Here is a 7,663-nt window from a genome sequence, read left to right as displayed (position 1 = left end):
AACCCTTTGAATGACTAGTAGTTTTATTTTTTATTTTATTTTTTTTTTATTTATTTATTTTTTTTATTGTTTGCAAAATCACATTACTTACATTACTTACAGTACGGGCTAAATATATCACTAGACAATACAGTATTCTACCTACAATACATGTTTACTGGTTACTTACGCTACTGAACAAAACAGGACTCTACTTACAATTTAATACAGATAGCCTTAAACATAACAGTAACTAGATTACTTACAAACTGCGGGTTACACGCTACTAAAAAAAAAAAAAAAAAAAACAGGAAAGCAGTAAGAAAAGGATGAAATTTTGTCACTGGAAGAAAAAAAAAAAAAAATTGTGCGTTTTCGTTAATTTAAATTAATTTTAAATTTCCCATTTTTCAACTTTCCATTGTAAGATTAGCGCTGACTTCAATTCTAGAATATTTGGAGGTTTTTCTAACATTTTACATGAGTAGTAATATTTCTGAGTTTGTACAGTAAGGATCTGGAATTTCCGCATTAATTTTGAGTTAGTACTCGGGGGTGGATCATAGTCTTTAAATAGGTACTGTTGTTTAGATGGAGTAAAATTTACTTTGTGCTTATTATTAAACCATGTTAAGGCTTCTTGAAAGAGTTTTTGGCCTGCAGGGCACTCCAGAAATGCATGTTCCAAGGAATCAGCTGAATTACAGAAAAAACACTCCTCATTATCTGCTATTTTAAATCGTTTGAGTTCTTTTTTGGTCACTAAAATACGGTGTAGCATTTTAAAGGAGAATTGTCTCAGTTTGTTGTTAGTAGAGAGGCGAGGTATATTTTGGAATAATTTTTGCCATTTACATTCTATATCGGGGTATTGTCTGGCCCAAGTTTTTATGGCTGTTGGTGTAACTTCTGCTTTTTCTTGAAAGAGATGATAATAGTCTTTACATTTCATTTTTGAAAGTTTAATCGATTTGTCCCTAGATAAGTCAAATGTATCACAATCATCGAGAATAAAGTTCATGGGTCTGGGTGTAGAAGCTGCCTTTGATTTGAGGCTTGCTGGAATTGATGCCAGGATTTGAAAATAGTTTAGAAAATTAATTTTTATTTTGTACTTGCGAGTAAATTCTTCATAAGTTAGGAATTTTCCATTTTCATTCAGAATGTCTTGAATGTAGTAAATTCCATTTTCGGTCCAACTTTTCCAGAACAGCGATTTACCTTCAATAGTTATGTCTTGATTGTTACATAAAACAAGGTCACTCTTGTATTCATCTTGGCGATTTAGACGTAATTCCTTAAAGTACTCTAGCATTTCTAAGTAGAAAGACGGTAAATTTTTGTCTAGTTTCTTTATATGATAATTACACTTGAGCAAGAAGTTAAGACCTCCATATTTTTCAAAAAAAGCATTTGGAATAGCTGTCCATGCATCGGTAGTTGGACTGTTAAGCAGTCTACCAATCCAACTCAAGCGGAGTGCTTTAACTGTCGTTGCAAAATTTGGAAAGTTCAGGCCACCTTTACTTGTTTCTTGAAAAAGAACTTCCCTTTTTATTTTATCTTTTTTGTTTTTCCATAAAAAATTAAAGAGCTTGGTTTGGACTCTTTTAATAACTTCTTGAGGAACAGTCAACATTGAGGCTGCATACACCAATTTAGAGACTCCTAGAGTTTTAGCAAGCAGGGTTCTTCCCATAAGTGTAAGGTCGCGAGACAACCAGATATTTAATTTAGTTTCCATCTTTTGAATTTTTAGATAAAAATTCAAATTGTTATTTTTGTCTCTATCGTTTGAAAGATAGGTTCCTAAGGTCTTAATTGGGTCCGCTGGAACATCTATCTCTAAGGGTTTGGTTTTGTTGTTTTTCAAAGAGCCTATCCACATAGCCTTTGTCTTTTTGCTGTTTAGCTTTAAACCTGAAATTTCACCAAAGCTCCCCAAAACTGACATACTTCCACGTAATGACATCGTGTCCTTACATATTAATGTAGTGTCGTCAGCGAACTGGCTTAGCTTAGCTTCAATGGAATTAGGTAGTTCAATACCTGTTATTTCCGGATTTTGTCGTATTTTTTGTGCAAGAAGTTCTACACATAGGACGAATAATAGAGGGCTCAGCGGGCATCCTTGCCTTACGCCCCTTGATACTCGAAAATAATTAGTCATGTATCCGCCGTTTATAGCTCCGCTTTCAACATCGCTATAGAGTACTGAAATCCATTTTTGAATGTTCGGGCCAAAATTGAAGAATCTTAAAGTGTGATGAATAAAAGGCCATTCTAATGTATCAAAGGCTTTTTCGAAGTCTATAAAGAGTAGTATTCCTGGGACTTTGTTTAATTCGGTAAATTCCATAAGGTCATTTAAAAGCCTCACATTTTGACCGATGTATCGTCCTTTTACGAACCCTGTTTGGTCCGAATGAATCAGTTTGGGCATCTTCGTCTCTATTCTTTTTGCAATAGCTCTAGCCAATATTTTATAGTCGACATTAAGCAATGTTATTGGACGCCAGTTGCTTAAAACCATAAGATTGTTTTCATCTTTTGGTATTAGCGAAATAATTCCTCTTCTCTGAGATATAGACAGTTTGCCTGTTTGAAAGGCTTCGTTGAAAGAGTCGAGGAGGTTCCTCCATAGCAATTCGAAGAAGATTTCATAAAATTCTTTCGTGAAACCGTCATCACCTGGAGTTTTGTCAGGTTGGAAACCTTTTAAGGCATTCAGTAGTTCATCTTTTGTCAGTTCTTGCTCAAGTTCGCTTGCTTCGTCTTGAGCTAGTTTTGGATTTTGTAAATCAGAGGAGAAGCGGGCAAAGTTGTCGTCGAAATTATTGTTCTCGTCTTGTGGGATTCTAGCAGTCAGGAAGTTTTTGTAATAGTTTTCTATTTCTTCATTTATCATGCTTAAATCCGTGATTATTTCTCCGTCTATTGTTTTAAGCTGGGTTATAATCTTTTTCTCATAATTCCGTTTTTCCAAGTTAAAAAAGTATTTCGTTGGTTTTTCACCATTCTCAATCCATCTTATTTTTGATCTGAACATCGCCTCCTTTCCCTTTGTATGATAAATTTCGGACAGGTCTTCTTTAAGGTTCTCGTACTCCGTTAGAATATCATCGTCTAGATTTTGATTATTACAAATTTCCTTATCTAGCTCTTCTAACTTACGTTGGATGGCTGTTTCACGGTTTCTCAAATTGAACCTTTTCTTCTTGGAGAAGACAATTGTCATACTTCTTATTTCCATTTTTACCAATTCCCAATACAGTTGACGGCTTTCAATTTCTTTGTATTTCTCTTGAATAGAAGAGTAATTGTTTTTAATTAAATTTATATATTCGTCGTCTTTCAGTAGTGTGTTGTTAAATTTCCATGTACCCGGTCCACGTTTAAATGTTTGATCGATTTCAAGGCTAAGAAAGACAGCTTTATGATCGGGAGCAATTGAGGATCGTGTTTCTGTTTTCTTTACCTTGTTGATTAATTGTTTTGCAATTATGAAGTAATCTATTCTAGACTTTAATTTTTGACTCTTGGTTTCATAAGTATACGTTTTTGTGTTTGGGTGAAGTGTTCTGTAAACATCAACCAAGTTAAGTTCCGCCATCAAACTCACTAAACCATTCCTATAAATTGTTTCTTTCCATGGAAGGCCACCACTTTTGTCTAGATGGCTAAGCGTTGTATTCCAATCTCCTACCATAATGACCCTAGAAACACAGGTTTTAGTTACCAAAAGGTGGGTAATTTTTTGCAGAAATGGAATTTGCAGGCGACAATCCGTTGGTGCATAAATATTGACTAATGATAATTCCTCTGTTGTTAATTTCAAATTAGCAAAGATATACCGCCCTTCTTCATCATTTTCTATGGTTTCTAAGGGAAAGCCGTTTGGTTTCACTAATATACATACACCTCTAGAGTGCTCTGAGCCGTGAGAAAATAATATCTGTCCACCCCATTCAGCACGCCAAATAGTTTCGTCTTCTGTCTTTGAGAATGTTTCTTGAAGGCAAAAAATTGAAGCTTTTTGTTTTTTCAGATAACAGAATATAGCTCTTCTTTTTTCTGCTTTACGAAGGCCACGCACATTCAGTGACAAAATCTTCAAGTTAGACATTGTTTATACAAAACAGTAAGAAACAAAATTCGAGCATAAATTAAGCTAAAGAAAATTAGGCCCCCCAAAAAAGGAAACAAAACACGGACTACAAAATAATTGACACTAAACTAAGGCTAATAACAAAAGGACACTAACGCTTAAATTACTCTTCTGGGATTTATCCGCGTTCGTCCGAAAGTGAAAAAAACAAGCTATGCAAAATCCTAAACCTCCATCCGTCATCGAAGCAAATGAAGCAAAATTTGTAATAATATCAGTTTTGTAACGTGATCGACGATCGAGAGGAAGAGAAAGATAAAGGCTGCGGGCATAATAAATAAACTAAGCTTAAGCTACATATGAAGTATAAACTATCAACGTAATCTGCTAAGGTCCGCCTCACACTTAATTCGAGTAGCAGAGCTACCTTCAGGATCTGTTTTCACATATATTGTGCCATCTAAAGTCCAGATTCTCCAGTTTTGACTTCCTTTTTTTTCTCTGACCTTTTTGAACAATTGTGATCTTAAGGCAGTCAAATTCTCGTTGATATAGATTTTGTGAGCTCCTTCGATAAAATCTTCGAAATTTGCCCTGCGTAGCTTTTTCCTGTTCTTGTATAGTCTATTTCTACTGTAATAATTGGTAAACCGGACAATAATCGGCCTAGGCCGAGTATTACCTTTCTTCATCCGGTGTGCTATATCGATGTCCTCGGGCTCTAGATTGACATTCAAGCGTTTAGCGAGGTTGAGCACGATTTCCTCTGTATCTTCTCTTTCCTGTTCGGGAATCCCGTATATTTCTAAGTTGAATTTTCTTGAATACTGTTCCAAGTTGTCGTGCATTTTTGTCGCTTCTTCCAATTTCTTCTCTAAAATATTTCCCTGCTCGACGCTTGACTGGAGCTTGTTTTCCAACTGGTCAACTTTCTTCTCTAGTTCGTTGTTTTTCTCGTTAACTGCCTTCATTGTATCTTTAAGCTTCTGGTTTTCTTTCTTCATGTCTTCCACGTCTGCTTGGGTGAATTGTATGCTCTTTTGAAGCTCTTCACAATGTGTCTTTAACGCTTTATGCTCATTAATGAGAAGATTTGTATTTGCTTCGATGCGTACCACAACCTCCCATATCGCTGCTAACGCTGGAACCTGAGGGTCGCTTCTTGATACGCCTACATTGCTCGCATCATCTACAACGTCCGCCATTTGTCGGGTGTTGCCAGCACGTTTTGCTTCTGGCGTTCCCTGCGAATTTTCGCTACTTAAACTGCTCATTTCTTCTCTTTTACGTCTACCGGTTTTCTTCTTCGTTCCCTGGTCTTTCCCTTCCATTTTTTTTATGGTTTTTACATGTCTGCCTCGAGACCCAGACGGAGCTTAGAAGTTTGCGTCCGTCGCCATTGCCGCTTGTCCCAGTAGTAGTTTTATACTAAAACAATGAGATTATTCGCTCTCAATTTCTATATACGAGATAGTTGATTCAAACCTCGCATCAACAGCTATCATGCGATAGAAATTTTGAATTCATAGTCAAATTGTTTAATAGAAGTGGTGCGAACGGCGTTCACGTTGAGACCAAGAATTAATGAATGAATGCTCATGTTTTACACGAAACCTTAAATTTCTTTGCCGAGAACGACTTCACGTCAACGTTACAAACCAATAGGATTTAACAAATGAAAAGGGCCCGCACGTGCGTTATAAAGTTTGGGACATTTCTTTGCCGTAACAAAATTTATAACGCACGTGTGGGCCTTTTTGCTTTTCTTATAAAATCCTATTGGTTTGTAACGTTCTCGTTATTAGGTTTGGGACAGGTGAAGTTCAATGTTTGAAGCGGACCAAAAGCCCCAACATTCTCGGGCGCTGGTCTCTTATTCGTTAAAAAAAACATTTCAAGAAAACACTTATTCGTTCGCGGGACTTTAGAAAAACGGATGCCAGGTCCGTTATTATGGGCAGTAGTGTAAAGGTACTGTTCACCAGGCAATATTTCTTGCACTTGTCTGGAACATTTTGTTGCGACACAAGTTGCACAAATCGTTTCCAAGTGTAACACGCTCTGAAATAAAGATGTCTCGCAATTTTTATGTTGCCACAATCATTGCCAGAAGTAGAAGTCAATTCTATTTCTTGCAACGGTTACTGCAACAAAAACGTTGCGAGACATGTTCATTTCAGATCGTGTTACATTCAACATTTATTACGCTTTCAAAAATGTTGAACGACCTGTTTAAACGCCCTCGACATTAATTTGGTTCAACAACTGTGTTGAACGCATGTTAACGCAAATGTTGAAACCGTTAAAAGTCACGGCGATCACATCAGTGCACCGAAAACAACGACTTTGAAAAGTGATTGTAAAATCTCATTTTCTGGAACTGATATTTGGTAATAATTGGTAAACAAACGTCTAACAGTAGAACATCATTTAAATTGCGGCGAGGGTTTTTATGCTGGCGGGTTAAAACAAAAATAAACAAGGTAAAAACTGTCTGATGCACACTTTATCACAACACGTTGTATTTTTTCCGCCAGGGTATAACTGGGTGCTTCATAAATATTAACCTTTAAATTCACCTTTCAGAGGATGGAAGACATATCACATAAACGTACAGAGACATAATAAGTTGAATGTATACTATAAATTTTGTAAAAGATAGGTAAAAAAATTTTCCTGAACTCTTAGTATTTTCCCAAACTCCCTGAAGACTGACAAAGTTAACTGCAGAAGGCTTTTGACTGCGCAGTTTATAAAAAAAATGAAAAATGTTCCCAATGATAAATATCCACGTATTAAAATATCCTTGTATTAATGACACTGGTTATTTGAATAAATGGCAAGTCATTTCTTCGTCCCAACTTCTAACAGGTACGACCCGCTTTACGGGCCCTCTCTTACGACGGACTGTTGTGTTTGTCCCTAATATTTAATTTAGTTAGATGAGTGACACGCTCTCATACAAAGTCAACCTCGCCTTAATGTTTGTCCGCGCACTGTACAGAAAACGGCAGTGCAGAGCAAAGTGACAGAACATTTTCAACTGATTTAACATTGGCCGTTGCGTTTGAAGCACTGCTGAGAGTTTCAGTGCGAGACTATTTGGCTGAGCGTACGTTTTCTCAGGTTTAGTTCTGTTAAGTTACAGTTAAGACAAATTCGTTCTGTTATCGTTGTTTCTTTAATTGTATATTTAGTAGTTTTAATGTTCAGTTTTTTTAGGTAAACATGTGCCAATGACGTTTATTCTGAGAGCCCCATTAATGTGGACACTCAGGTAATACGGACACTTTTGCGTATTCCTCTGGCGTCCGTATCAACCGGGAGTGCACTATACAAACAAAGTTTATAAACGTGACGTCATCTATGTCATCGTTCACTAGACAGTTTTTTATTGTGATTCAAATCATTCTCGGTTTTTTTCTTTATCAAAATTTAGGACATTATTGCTATTTAATCTCGAATTTAAAATTATAAAAATAATTGCCCTATATTTATCCTTCCCTAGGAGTGTTTAAAGGACTCCAAACTTTAAGTGGTCTCAAAACCCGATAAAACCTCCTCCTTATGAGTATG

Source organism: Pavona decussata, unplaced genomic scaffold (genome assembly GCF_977016875.1).
Source record: "Pavona decussata unplaced genomic scaffold, jaPavDecu1.1 SCAFFOLD_78, whole genome shotgun sequence".
In the NCBI taxonomy this organism is placed as follows: domain Eukaryota; kingdom Metazoa; phylum Cnidaria; class Anthozoa; order Scleractinia; family Agariciidae; genus Pavona; species Pavona decussata.
Note: the sequence above shows the minus strand (reverse complement) of the source record.